A 12,645-nucleotide genomic window follows, 5' to 3' on the forward strand; every position below is an offset into this window, starting at 1 on the left:
CTTCTGAAACTATTGCCTTAGAATTCTCAAAAAAATTGTGATCTCCAATTAAAATGAAACCAGAGACTGTTTACATTTAAGAGCTTTCTAAAAATAAATATGAGGCCCAGATTAGGCTTCCCTACTACAATATTTACAGACCAAAGAATTTGAAGGGAAGCTGCTCTTGTCTTCAAAAGGCCTTTTTTGCCAGTTATTGAATCCTAAGTTCTGTATATATGAATATACATGTTTCTCAGCCTTGTTGCACCCTCGTTCCCTTCTGCTGAAAGAGATTTACAAAACATTTGTTTTCCAAAGAATCCTACACTTTATAAAAGGATGCACCATAGGTTTCCTTTAAAAAGCAGACTCCCTGCTGTGCTTAAAATGAGTCAATTTACAAAAATGTGAATTAGCTACAATTCTCCAGAAATACATCTGCTCCCTAAAGCAAGTCACACCTACTAAAAACTGTAGGTCTGAAAATTAGTGTGCAGGAAACATACTTCAAGCTCTTCAATAAAAGGAAACAGTCTTTGGAGTTAATAAAGAGTGGCTTGTATTTATTAATCTGGCATAAAACAAGATGGCTCCTAAAATCTAATTTTTCTTCTCTGTGCACTGCCTCCTCCCTGCCATGAACACCCATAACCTGCCCTTTTAATCTACCCTAGAATACAAAGGACTACTTCCTCTAACTCTAGGCTTTTTCTGGCTCCTGCAATGGGCCATGTTCTTAGCCAGTCTCAGCTCCTGCCCACCCTTTAATTCAGAGGGGTCTTCCATATTGTGAGGCAGTTCCCTCCAACCCTCTTTGCGTGGCCCCCGCTACTTTTCCTTTGTAGCCTACTTCAGCTCTCTGCTGGCTTCCTCACCAGTGCATCCTTGACACCACCTTTCAGAATAGATCAGTTCTTTCTCATTCTCTCTCTGCCCCATGTACTTCTCCTTCACAACACTTGTCCAGAGTTTATATCTGAACTACTGGGATCATTTGATAAATAGCTGTCTTCCCCATTCCAGGCTTCATGAGACATTATTTCTGTTTTTGTTATTTTATGCCATCGCCTGGTACCATGCATAGCAAAAGTGGGCTGACAAAATATTTACTGAATAGACAAGTGAGCCCTGCTTGCCCTTCAAATTTCCTCCTTATTGTTATTCTCTACCATATCAATAGAACTATTTTAGAAACCCTACACGTCATCAAGGACACTTCTCCAAAGATCTATATCCTACTATCTACATCCTCTCCTTTCTGAACTCTTTTCAAACTTCCACACCTAAGATTCTACTGAAACCAATCTCTCTAGTTTTCCTAATAATCTCCTAAGGGACAAATTCAGTGGCTGCCTCAAGATTCATCCCCTTTAAAGCCCCTTCAATAAAGGTTGATGGCCTGCTCATGGTCCCTTGTCTTCTTCCTACTCGTCACTTTGACTCTTTCCCTTTCCCTCCCCCTGTTCTCTTCACATTTCCTCAAGATGCTCAACTTCCATCTCTCCAGCTCTTCCTTCTGGCCTCCACTATCTCTGTTCATGATATTTTCATTCCCCTAGACCCCAAGTCTGAAACACGTTACTCCTAGATATTCATTTCATCAATGCCATAGATTCTTCCAGGGGAGATCCCAATAGCCAAATTTCACTTCGAGTTCTCCTTAAGACCTCTGAACCATTTCTCCTTGCCTTCTCACTAGTTTGTTCTATACACACACTACCTTCTTCAAATATAGAGCAACCACATCACTTCAATGTTTAAAAAAAATTTTTTTTAATACAACTTTTCCTCCCTTCCCATTGCCCTAAAAACCAAATACAAAGGTGCAGGAATCTCAAGGACATGACACCCGGCCCTGGGAAAACTTAATGATTCGTTATTTCATAAACAAAGATGGCAGTTCTCTATTTCACACACAAACCCACAAACCCATACCTACTTCCTCCCTTTTGCCCTGGAGTACTTAAGTTTTATCCATGTTTCCAAGTACATTGCAAATGCTTCCTCCTCTGAAAGTTTTGCTGATTTCCTGAATGAATGTGATCTCTCATACTTTGACCTCTCATAAGCCTTTGTGTTTGGTGGTATCCTAATTATTTGTGCTCCAAAGATATATTCCTCTAAATCACAAGGTCTTACCTGCTTGGAAAACATAAGCACAATGTATTGAAATCCCAAATTATACTAGAAATCCCTTTTAAAAGACCATTATGCTCTTAGCAAAATGAGTCTCCAAGTGATTGGCTCTAAGAAATTTTATTAGGGCTTTTAATTGTAAATCAGTTATTTTGGAGAAATGATTTAAATTGTCAGCTGGCATAAGTTTTCAAGGGTATTTATTTCAATTACTTCTAAAAGTGTATGATGTTTTCGAGGTGAGGTAATAATTAGTAGTGCAAAAAGGCTAGAAGGATTTAAAGTCTTTAAAGTTTGTTACTGTATAGATTGAATGTTAAATGCACTTTTAAAAATCAGGCACGTATTTTCTGATTAATAAAGGATTGACCAAAGCCTAATGTTCCCGTAGGAGAAGCTTCTTTATCACAATAGAGTCACTTTATCTCTTGAGAGTCGCTTGAGCCTTAACTGTCTATCATGAAAGAAAGATTGCCAGTGTGAGCTAAGGTCTCCCAAGCTAGAGCAGGAGAGCCCACAACTCACTAAGCCCATCTTTTCTCATTTTCAACAGATAAAAAGGTGAAAGTGTGTGGCACATTGGGCTAAACCTTTCGCATCATCAAGGGTCATTATTTAGAACGTTGATTGCAAGAAATAAGGGGTGTATGTGTTTGAATGTCTTTTTAAAGTTATATAAACTATTACTGATCAGTTACATGATACCCAGGAGCAAGATCATGGGGTTTAATTACGAAGAATTATGCCTTGAGTCTCCCGTTTACAAGGAAAGCTAAAACACTTACATATAGTATAAATAAATATTTGTTGAATCTTAAAATTTAAAAACCTTTTTAAAACATCAAATAAAAAATTACATATAGTATAAATAAATATTTGTTGAATCTTAAAATTTAAAAACCTTTTTAAAACATCAACAAATAAAAAATTAATGCTATAGAAGTTGCAAAATTTATGGAGGATCCAAAAGATGAGATTGAATTATGGCAAGATTTAACTATAGAATGTTTTAACATTGTTTAAAATAAAGACTGGAAAGAAAGTAGATACCCAACAGTAAGGAAATGATTGAGTAAATTATAGCATATCCATACAATGAAATGTGTTTCTGACATTTGAACTGATATTGGAGGTATATTTCTTAACCAAGAAAGTTGTATAAAAATAGAAGTAAAATAGTGTAATCAACCATGTATTTTATATGAGGTATATATACATAATATTCTGTAAGAATGTGCTAAAAATGTAAGAGCAATTGTGACTGGGTGGCATAAACTCTATATTTTATCTTCTTTTTGGCTTATATAAATTGTCAATATATTTTTCTGTAGTGAACATTTTTTAAATGTTGTCTATATTAAAAGGAAATAGAACCAGTATTCTTTAAACGAAGATAAGAAATGAGAAAAAGACAGACAGACATTTGTAAAACAAAGACTAAAAATACAGCTGCAAGACTTTCTGTGGAGTAGAAAAGGGAATCTTATTTCAAGAAAAAGATTAGCCTTATTATTATGTAAATAATTTTTTGTTAACTCCCACACACCAGAATTTTCGGTAAGATATTTCAAATGGGAAATCAAAATACAAAGAGTCAAATAGTGATGAAAGAGTAAAGAAGAAAAATAAGAAGTGTTCCCTCTAGAAAGAACAAAGAACAGTTCAAGTTAATAGATTAGTACAGTTCCCAAGTAAACACTTTCAAAGAAAACATGCTCTGTATTATGACTGCTTTGTGAAGTCTTCTCCTGCTAGGAAGAGTCTGTAGTACACACATGTAAGATGCCTAATGCAACTAGAACATTCCTAAAAACTGAAAAAAAAATTGCTTAAAGAAAATTTAAGGTTTTTAATTGCTGATTATTAGACTATTTCGTATGTAATTTAGGCTGTCAGACTTAATAAACATTAGCTTTTGTTGTGACTTAGTTTCTTGTAGTACTGACTGTTGCCTTTAAATTATTAACGTATTAGTCCATTCTCACCCTGCTATAAAGAACTGCCCAAGACTGAGTAATTTATAAAGAAAAGAGGTTTAATTGACTCAGTTTAGCATGGCTGGGGAGGCCTCAGGAAGCTTACAATCATGGCAGAAGGCATCTCTTCACAGGGCAGAGGGAGAGAGAATGAGTGCCTAGCGAAGGGGGAAGCCCCTTATAAAACCATCAGATCTTGTGAAAACTCACTATCACGAGAACAGGATGGAGGAAACCACCCCCGTGATCCAATTATCTCCACCTGGTCCCTTCCACGACATGTGGGGATTATGAGGACTACAATTCAAGATCAGATTTGGGTGGGGACATGGCCAAACCATATCAATTATAATACATTATTGTCTTTTTTTTTTTAAGAGGAAGTCTCACTCTCATCCCCCAGGCTGGAGTGCAATGGCACGATCTGGACTCACTGCAACCTCTGCCTCCCAGGTTCAAGCAATTCTCCTGCCTCACCCTCCCGAGTAGCTGGGATTACAGGCGCCTGCCACCACACCCAGCTAATTTTTGTATTTTTAGTAAGACAGGGTTTCACCATGTTGGCCAGGCTGGTCTCAACCTCCTGACATCAAGTGATCTGCCCACCTTGGCCTCCCAAAGTGCTGGGATTACAGGCGTGAGCCACCGTGCCCAGCAATACATTATTGTCTTTAAGGCAGGGACAGGGACATTGCCCTAAGTATCTTCTTCAATCTGCATGTTCTCTAGGTGGATAGTCAAGATTTCATAGCTGCCGTTTAAGGATAACAATACTGGATTTCCAACACCATGTTGAATAGGAGTGGTGAGAGAGGGCATCCTTGCCTTGTGTCAGTTTTCAAAGGGAATGCTTCCAGTTTTTGCCCATTCAGTATGATATTGGCTGTGGGTTTCTCATAAATAGCTCTTATTATTTTGAGATACATTCCATCAATACCTAGTTTATTAAGAGTTTTTAGCATGAAGGGTTGTTGAATTTTGTTGAAGGCCTTTTCTGCATCTATTGAGATAATCATGTGGTTTTTGTCGTTGGTTCTGTTTATGTGATGGATTATGTTTATTGATTTGCATATGTTGAACCAGCCTTGCATCCCAGGGTTGAAGCCCACTTGATTGTGGTGGATAAGCTTTTTGATGCACTGCTGGATTCAGTTTACCAGTATTTTATTGAGGATTTTTGCATCGATGTTCATCAGGGATATTGATCTAAAATTCTCTTTTTTGTTGTGTCTCTGCCAGGCTTTGGTATCAGGATGATGCTGCCCTCATAAAATGAGTTAGGGACGATTCCCTCTTTTTCTATTGATTGGAATAGTTTCAGAAGGAATGGTACCACCTCCTCTTGGTACCTCTGGTAGAATTCGGTGGTGAATCCATCTAGTTTTGGACTTTTTTGATTGGTAGGCTATTAATTATTGCCTCAATTTCAGAGCCTGTTATTGGTCTATTCAGAGATTCAACTTCTTCCTGGTTTAGTCTCGGGAGGCTGTATGTGTCCAGGAATTTGTCCATTTCTTCTAGATTTTCTAGTTTATTTGCATAGAGGTGTTTATAATATTCTCTGATGGTAGTTTGTATTTCTGTGGGATCGGTGGTGATATCCCGTTTATCATTTTTTATTGTGTCTATTTGATTCTTCTCTCTTTTCTTCCTTAGTAGTCTTGCTAGTGGTCTATCAATTTTGTTGATCTTTTCAAAAAACCAGCTCCTGGATTCATTGATTTTTTTGTAGTTTTTTTCTGTCTCTATCTCTTTCAGTTCTGCTCTGATCTTAGTTATTTCTTGCCTTCTGCTAGCTTTTGAATTTGCTCTTGCTTCTCTAGTTCTTTCATTTGTGATGTTAGGGTGTTGATTTTAGATCTTTCCTGCTTTCTTTTGTGGGCATTTAGTGCTATACATTTCCCTAGACACTGCTTTAAATGTGTCTCAGATTCTGGTACGTTGTGTCTTTGTTCTCATTGGTTTCAAAGAACATCTTTATTTCTGCCTTCATTTCGTTATTTACCCAGTAGTCATTCAAGAGCAGGTTGTTTAGTCTCCATGTGGTTGTGCGGTTTTGAGTGAGTTTCTTAATCCTGAGTTCTAATTCGATTGCACTGTGGTCTGAGAGACGGTTTGTTGTAATTTCTATTCTTTTACATTTGCTGAGGAGTGCTTTACTTCCAATTATGTGGCCAATTTTAGAATAAGTGTGATGTGCTGAGAAGAATGTATATTTTGTTGATTTGGGGTGGAGAGTTCTGTAGATGTCTATTAGGTGTGCTTGGTGGAGAGCTGAGTTCAGGTCCTGGATATCCTCGTTAACCTTCTGTCTTGTTGATCTGTCTAATATTGACAGTGGGGTGTTAAAGTCTCCCATTATTATTGTGTGGCAGTCTAAGTCACTTTGTAGGTCTCTAAGGACTTGCTTTATGAATCTGGGTGCTCCTGTATTGGGTGCATATATATTTAGGATAGTTAGCTCTTGTTGCTGAATTGACCCCTTTACCATTATTTAATGGCCTTCTTTGTCTCTTTTGATCTTTGTTGGTTTAAAGTCGGTTTTATCAGAGACTAGGATTTCAACCCCAAACACCGCAAGTTCTCAGTCATAGGTGGGAACTGAACAATGAGATCACTTGGACACAGGGCGGGGAACATCACACACTGGGGCCTGTCGGGGGATGGGGGGCTGGGGGAGGGATAACATTAGGAGAAACACCTAATGTAAATGATGAGTTGATGGGTGCAGCAAACCAACATGGCACATGTATACCTCTGTATCAAACCTGCATGTTGTGCACATGTGCCCTAGTACTTAAATTTAAAAAAAAAAGAAAAGAAAAAACTGGAATAATGGCAATGGCCAGGAGCATAGCACTATAAGGTTACCTGCCTTACTAAGATGGCCTGGGTTGCTTGATACAGACCTTTGGTTCTCTTTCTAGTTTCAATTTCCCCATTATGTGAGTCATTGTTGCTGTATGAATTCAGTTATTGTCTATTCTTTTAATCATTTGTATATATTTTTTTTAAATCTCAGAGCAATGAAAGAATGGTTGCAGTGGTCTCCCCTCTTCATAGCTGTTAAATGGAGCATGAGCCAAGTAGTAAGTGGGTTAGTCACTGTGATACAGAATTAAGACATGAGCTTTATTTTCCACTGTAGAGTTACTCATTACTTCTCCGCTCCACAAATTCAGTCAAGTATTGTAGGTGCTCACTGAGGTCAACTGTCTTTCACTGCTCTGACATTCTCTAAATGTGAAATCTTTGTAGGGACTCATGGTTGTATACATCAGCCTCTCTCAAGAGGCACAGTGAACTCTAGAAGTTTAACAGCCTAGGAGATCCAAAAACCTTCCCTATGCAGTGTTTAAGTCCTGGCTTTCTTCTCCTTAGCCTGATGGTTCTCAGACTTTAGTGTACATCACAAGCACTGAGAAGCTATTAAAAATCCATCTCCCCAGGCCCCACATTGTCTACTGAAGCAGATAGGCCAGGGTGACCTGGGGAGAAATCCCTCTCCCTTGTCTATGTAATGGGAAATCTTGAAGGGCTGTGGTGTGGAGAACCTTGCAAAGGTCAAGAAAGGCCCAAGGCCACTGCTAGTTTCTAAGATTCTAAGAATGTTAGAAAAGAGAAAAATGTGAAAACAAGTTTCAAAAATGGTGAGCTATTTTAAAAATTTATGTTTCATGAACTATTATCTGAAAAAATATGTATGTATATGATTGTGCTACTCTTATGGAAAGTTCAGAATTTTAAAATAGTCGTTCAAAATGCACTACAGGCTACATAGTCTATTAAGGGTCCAAAAATCTAAAATTACATGATAAATAAGTTCCTGGATTCTCTTGATGTGCTCCTGTGCTTGTGAGTATAACCAAATTTGAAGATAACATCAAAAGTCTAAATCTGAGGTCCTTCGTGAATGAGAGTAAGAATAAGGCTAAATGGCCCTCCTGCCACCCCCACCCCTAACACAGGCCAGCATTTGGAGATAATGAGCATCAAGCACCTACCACCGTACCCAGAACATAAGAAATGCTGGCTCTAATTATTAGTTTCTACTAATTTTCCACAATGCTATGAGGCAAATATGTAAATTAAGCACACAGTCAAAACTTCTGTGTTTATACATAGAATTCCCAAGGTGATCTCTTTAGCCACGAACTTCTAATAACCATTATTTTGTTAAATGTGAATTTGATTACACCACTTGTTCAATGTCTGTTTAGCTACGTTTATTCTTTGTTTTTACAAGCAGCAGTCCAAGAATGAAATTCTACTAGAGCAGGAATTCTTAACCTTGTATTATGAATCCCCTAGAGAGATGGTGAAGGCCACAAAATTTGGTGCAAAACGTTGTGCGCCTATGTGTGTATTTCCTTTAGGAAGGTATCAAAAGCATCTATAATATTTTCAAATAGAATCAGAACCCAGAAAATTTTAAATCCTAAATGCAGAGTATCGGGGTGTGCTCACACTCTTCCCAAGCTGCACACACAATGCAGCATCGAAGTCCTAGAATCCCAAAGTACTTGATGATAATGGACAAGCCAGGAGGTGATCCCAAGACAACTTGACAACTCCAGGTCTACTTGGTCTGTGCATTAATTTCCCAGGGCTGCTGTAACAAAGTACCTCAAAGTGGATGGCTTAAAACGGAAATTTGGGCTGGACGCAGTGGCTCATGCCTGTAATCCCAGCACTTTGGGAGGCCGAGACGGGTGGATCACGAGGTCAGGAGATCGAGACCATCCTGGCTAACACGGTGAAACCCCGTCTCTACTAAAAATACAAAAATTAGCCGGGCATGGTGGCGCGCGCCTGTAGTCCCAGCTACGCGGGAGGCTGAGGCAGGAGAATGGCGTGAACCCGGGAGGCGGAGCTTGCAGTGAGTCGAGATCGCACCACTGCACTCCAGCCTGGGCGACAGAGCGAAACTCCGTCTCAAAAAAAAAAAAAAAAAAAAAAAAAAAGATACAAAAAATTAGCTGGGCGTGGTGGCGGGCGCCTGTAGTCCCAGCTACTAGGGAGTCTGAGGCAGGAGAATGGCGTGAACCTGGGAGGCGGAGCTTGCAGTGAGCTGAGACCACGCACCACTGCACTCCAGCCTGGGCGACAGAGAGACACTCCATCTCAAAATAAATAAACAAACAAACCAGAAATTTGGTTCTCAGAGTTATGGAGGCCAGAAGTCTGAAATCAAGGTGTTAGCAGGGCCATGCTTCCTCTGAGACATCTTGGAAAGGATACTTTTTGGCTCTTACAGATTGTCGTAGCCTCAGGCATTCCTTTGTTTCGTGAAAGAAAAACTAATCTCTGCCTCTGTCTTCACATGGTCACCTTCCTGTGTCTCTGTGTCTGAATTTTATTCTTCTAAGGATAACAGTCATATTGAATTACTGGCTATTAAAATTAATTGGGAGGCCATTAGGCTGAGACAGCCTCAGCACCTTGGGTTCCTATCTAAGCAAATAGAAACATAATGTAAACAGCAAAATGAAACTTACCTTAACCAATCAGAAACTGCTAACCTCTACTGGGGACTTTAAGGCTACTGTTCAATTTAATCAATCAAATCTTTTTCTTTCACCTGCACCTTATAAAAGTTTCCTCATCACATCCCTTTGGTGTAAGCCAAAAAACTTGTGGTTTGTCACTGCACAATTCATGAATCACTGTCTGCTCAAATAAACTCTTTAAAATTTCAATGTGCCTAACTCTTTAACAGGGCCTACCCTACTCCAGTGTAACCTTACCTTAACTAATTGCACCTTCAACAAACCTACTTTCAAAAAAGTCATATTCTGAGCTACTGGGAGCTAGGTCATATTTTGTGGTGTGGCCGGGGACACAATTCATCCCATAATAGGCTCTAGTCTTTCATTTGTTTTGCTTATAAAAAGAAGGAACAGACAACCAGCACGTATTGAGATTTTTCTCTATGCCTCCATCTGTGCTGATGCTTTAATCCTCACAAACTCCATGGTCACCAAAGAAAATTAAGACTCAAATCAGGTAACTTGCTTGGTGATGAGAACTAATAAAATGCCAAGTTTGAATATGAGTTTCTGTGACACCACAGTGACATTCACATGCAGTTTTTGACAATACTAATGCAACATCCCAGGACAAATCTCAGGGGAAAATATGATCTCTAGGCAAATAAAACATCAACAAATTAAGCACTTTATCATCTGTATGAGAGAGAATCACAAGCAAAGCAACGCTGAAGTTAAAAGGCTAACCTTAAAACTTGACCTTAAAAGATACTTAAAGTAATATTGGAAGATTCTACAACTAGTATACTTCTTTATATTTTATTCAGAGTCTATAAAATAGCATTTTTTTTTTCAAGTTATGTCTTCTGCTTTTTGGTGATTACAGTGTTTTGTATGAAAAAATTTAATTCTAAAGAAATATATAAGGTGACACAATGCCACGATTTTTCCCCTAAAAAAATAAATATATACAAACGTATGTATCATGAAATACGCCAGACATAAAAATGAAAAGTACTTAAGACTCTTAAATGCAGTCAACCTTACTTTTTTGTGACAAATAAAATATTACATACCTAAGCTTTTCAAACCTCCAAAAGCACTGCAAAATTCTTATACACCCACTCTCGAAAAAAGCTATTTGATTTTTTTCTGAAAGACATCATCTCGCATTAGAAGTCACAAAGACGTGAACTTCTCATTTTCTACACAAGGTACACAAGGACAGTGAAACTGAAATCATCAGTGGGGTCCATGAAATGCTAAAATTGAAGGATTTTAATAAGAGATCATTTTACTTTATTACAGTTTATGCATAATATTATCTCATTTCAAAATTTACCTAGGCTCATCCTTCCCAGTTCATAAAAGAAGCTACGTGGAACAGTGGAAAGGGTGTCAATCTGCATGGAAGTAGAGGTGGGAGGTGGGGCATGAGCAAGGAAGTAAAAGTTGATGGGAAAAGGGGAAACCCAGAAGACTGCAGGTCTCCACTCCCTCACAACTAAAGGGCTGAACCTCCAAACATGCAGATCTGCCCTGGGTACATCACAAAGGAAAAATAGGGTTAGTTCAAGTATACTGGGCCACTCAAGAGGTCCAACTTGCCCAAATGATCTCGAGCTTATTTCTAATTGTATGAAGAATAAGAAAAGTATTTCTAATTAATGTTGATGATAGCAAGCCTATTCATTTTAAATAGTACAAAAAGAACAATGTGTTTTATCTGCAATGTGCATATACAGTTTTTATGGCTATACATTCATTTCATAAGACATTTATAGAAAAAAACTGTGTGATGCCATAGAAGGGGCATTATTAGCCCAGGTATGAACAGACCTAGAATGCAAGGTGAGGCCTGCCATTGACGGATGTGTGAGCTTGGCCAGTCATTTAGTTCTCTGAACTTTATCTTTTCAATTTGTGTTTTTCTTCAAACTCTTGTGCTTTATATTATTCAGAATATTTTTACTATTTTAAAATAACTTTTTAAAAATTGATAGGTCTTTACTTTTAAAAAAAGTAAACGGGGTAAGCAACGGCATGGTCAAAAATTATATATTTTAAAAACCAAGTACCTGTCTTTAATCAAAACACAGTGAGTTGGCCGATTCAATTAAGACAGCAAATATAATTCCCAGTGTCTTAAATTTCACTTTCAAATTACTACATGCTTATCATAAATGAAGGCAAAAAGAGAAAATATTAGCACAAAATAATTTTGATTTTAAAAGGTCTGTTTAGTCAGTCATTCTGACATCATGATCAACGAACTAGACTGGTTTCACTAACAAAAACTGATTGAATTCCATAAATGCACTATCTGCCATGCTTAAACATCTCCTTGCTGAAATAGAGAAACAGCATGGGATTTAGCATCAATTGTATGTATGACCAGTTTGCAATAAATATTGCTTTGAATTAGATGTGATTTGATTTGTCATGACTTTTGCATCCCCAGAAACCCAGTAGGAGCTTAGCTGTTAAGATGAACTCAAGCATAGAGTTCTTTTGTTAATCATTAATGGCCACATTCTGCCAAAATTTAATTTCCATAGCTGCCAAGCACAAAAGTTCAGTCGTCTCCTGAATGCTAGCACTACAGTCTAATCTAATAATGAACATTGTAGCTCACCCTCAGCTATAAACAATTACACAAAGAGTATAACCCTTAACCCTGCAGATAAGTGGGTCAGAAACCACTAACCCAGGATAACGGCATGAAGGAAATTACTAATAAATTTTGTTATGTGATCAGATTAACAAACACATTTAAGATTATCTCTAAAGGCAATGAAAGAAAAACAACTCTCCACAATCCCCTTTTCCTCAACCCCAATTCAACTTGAAATTTAACCTGAAAAACTAGACAGATAGAGTCATATTTAATGATAAATTATAATAGTTAACACTTACTTAATGCTCTTATGTGTTGGATACATTACATATACTATTTCATTTAATCATCACAACAAATTTATAAAATAGGTACTTAATATTAAATTTATTTTATAGATGAATTAACTTTGGCTTAGTCAAGTTAAGAAACTTCCCAAGGTCAC

At 37.8% G+C, this 12,645-nt stretch overlaps 1 long non-coding RNA gene across 3 annotated transcripts in view; it reads right to left on the bottom strand.

The window, feature by feature from the left end:
- Positions 1 to 12,645, bottom strand: part of LOC129533505 (uncharacterized) — a 281,213-nt gene that overhangs the window by 234,284 nt on the left and 34,284 nt on the right. The gene's annotated exons all lie outside the window — the stretch shown is intronic.

This window comes from Gorilla gorilla, chromosome 4, assembly GCF_029281585.2.
Source record: "Gorilla gorilla gorilla isolate KB3781 chromosome 4, NHGRI_mGorGor1-v2.1_pri, whole genome shotgun sequence".
In the NCBI taxonomy this organism is placed as follows: Eukaryota; Metazoa; Chordata; class Mammalia; order Primates; family Hominidae; genus Gorilla; species Gorilla gorilla.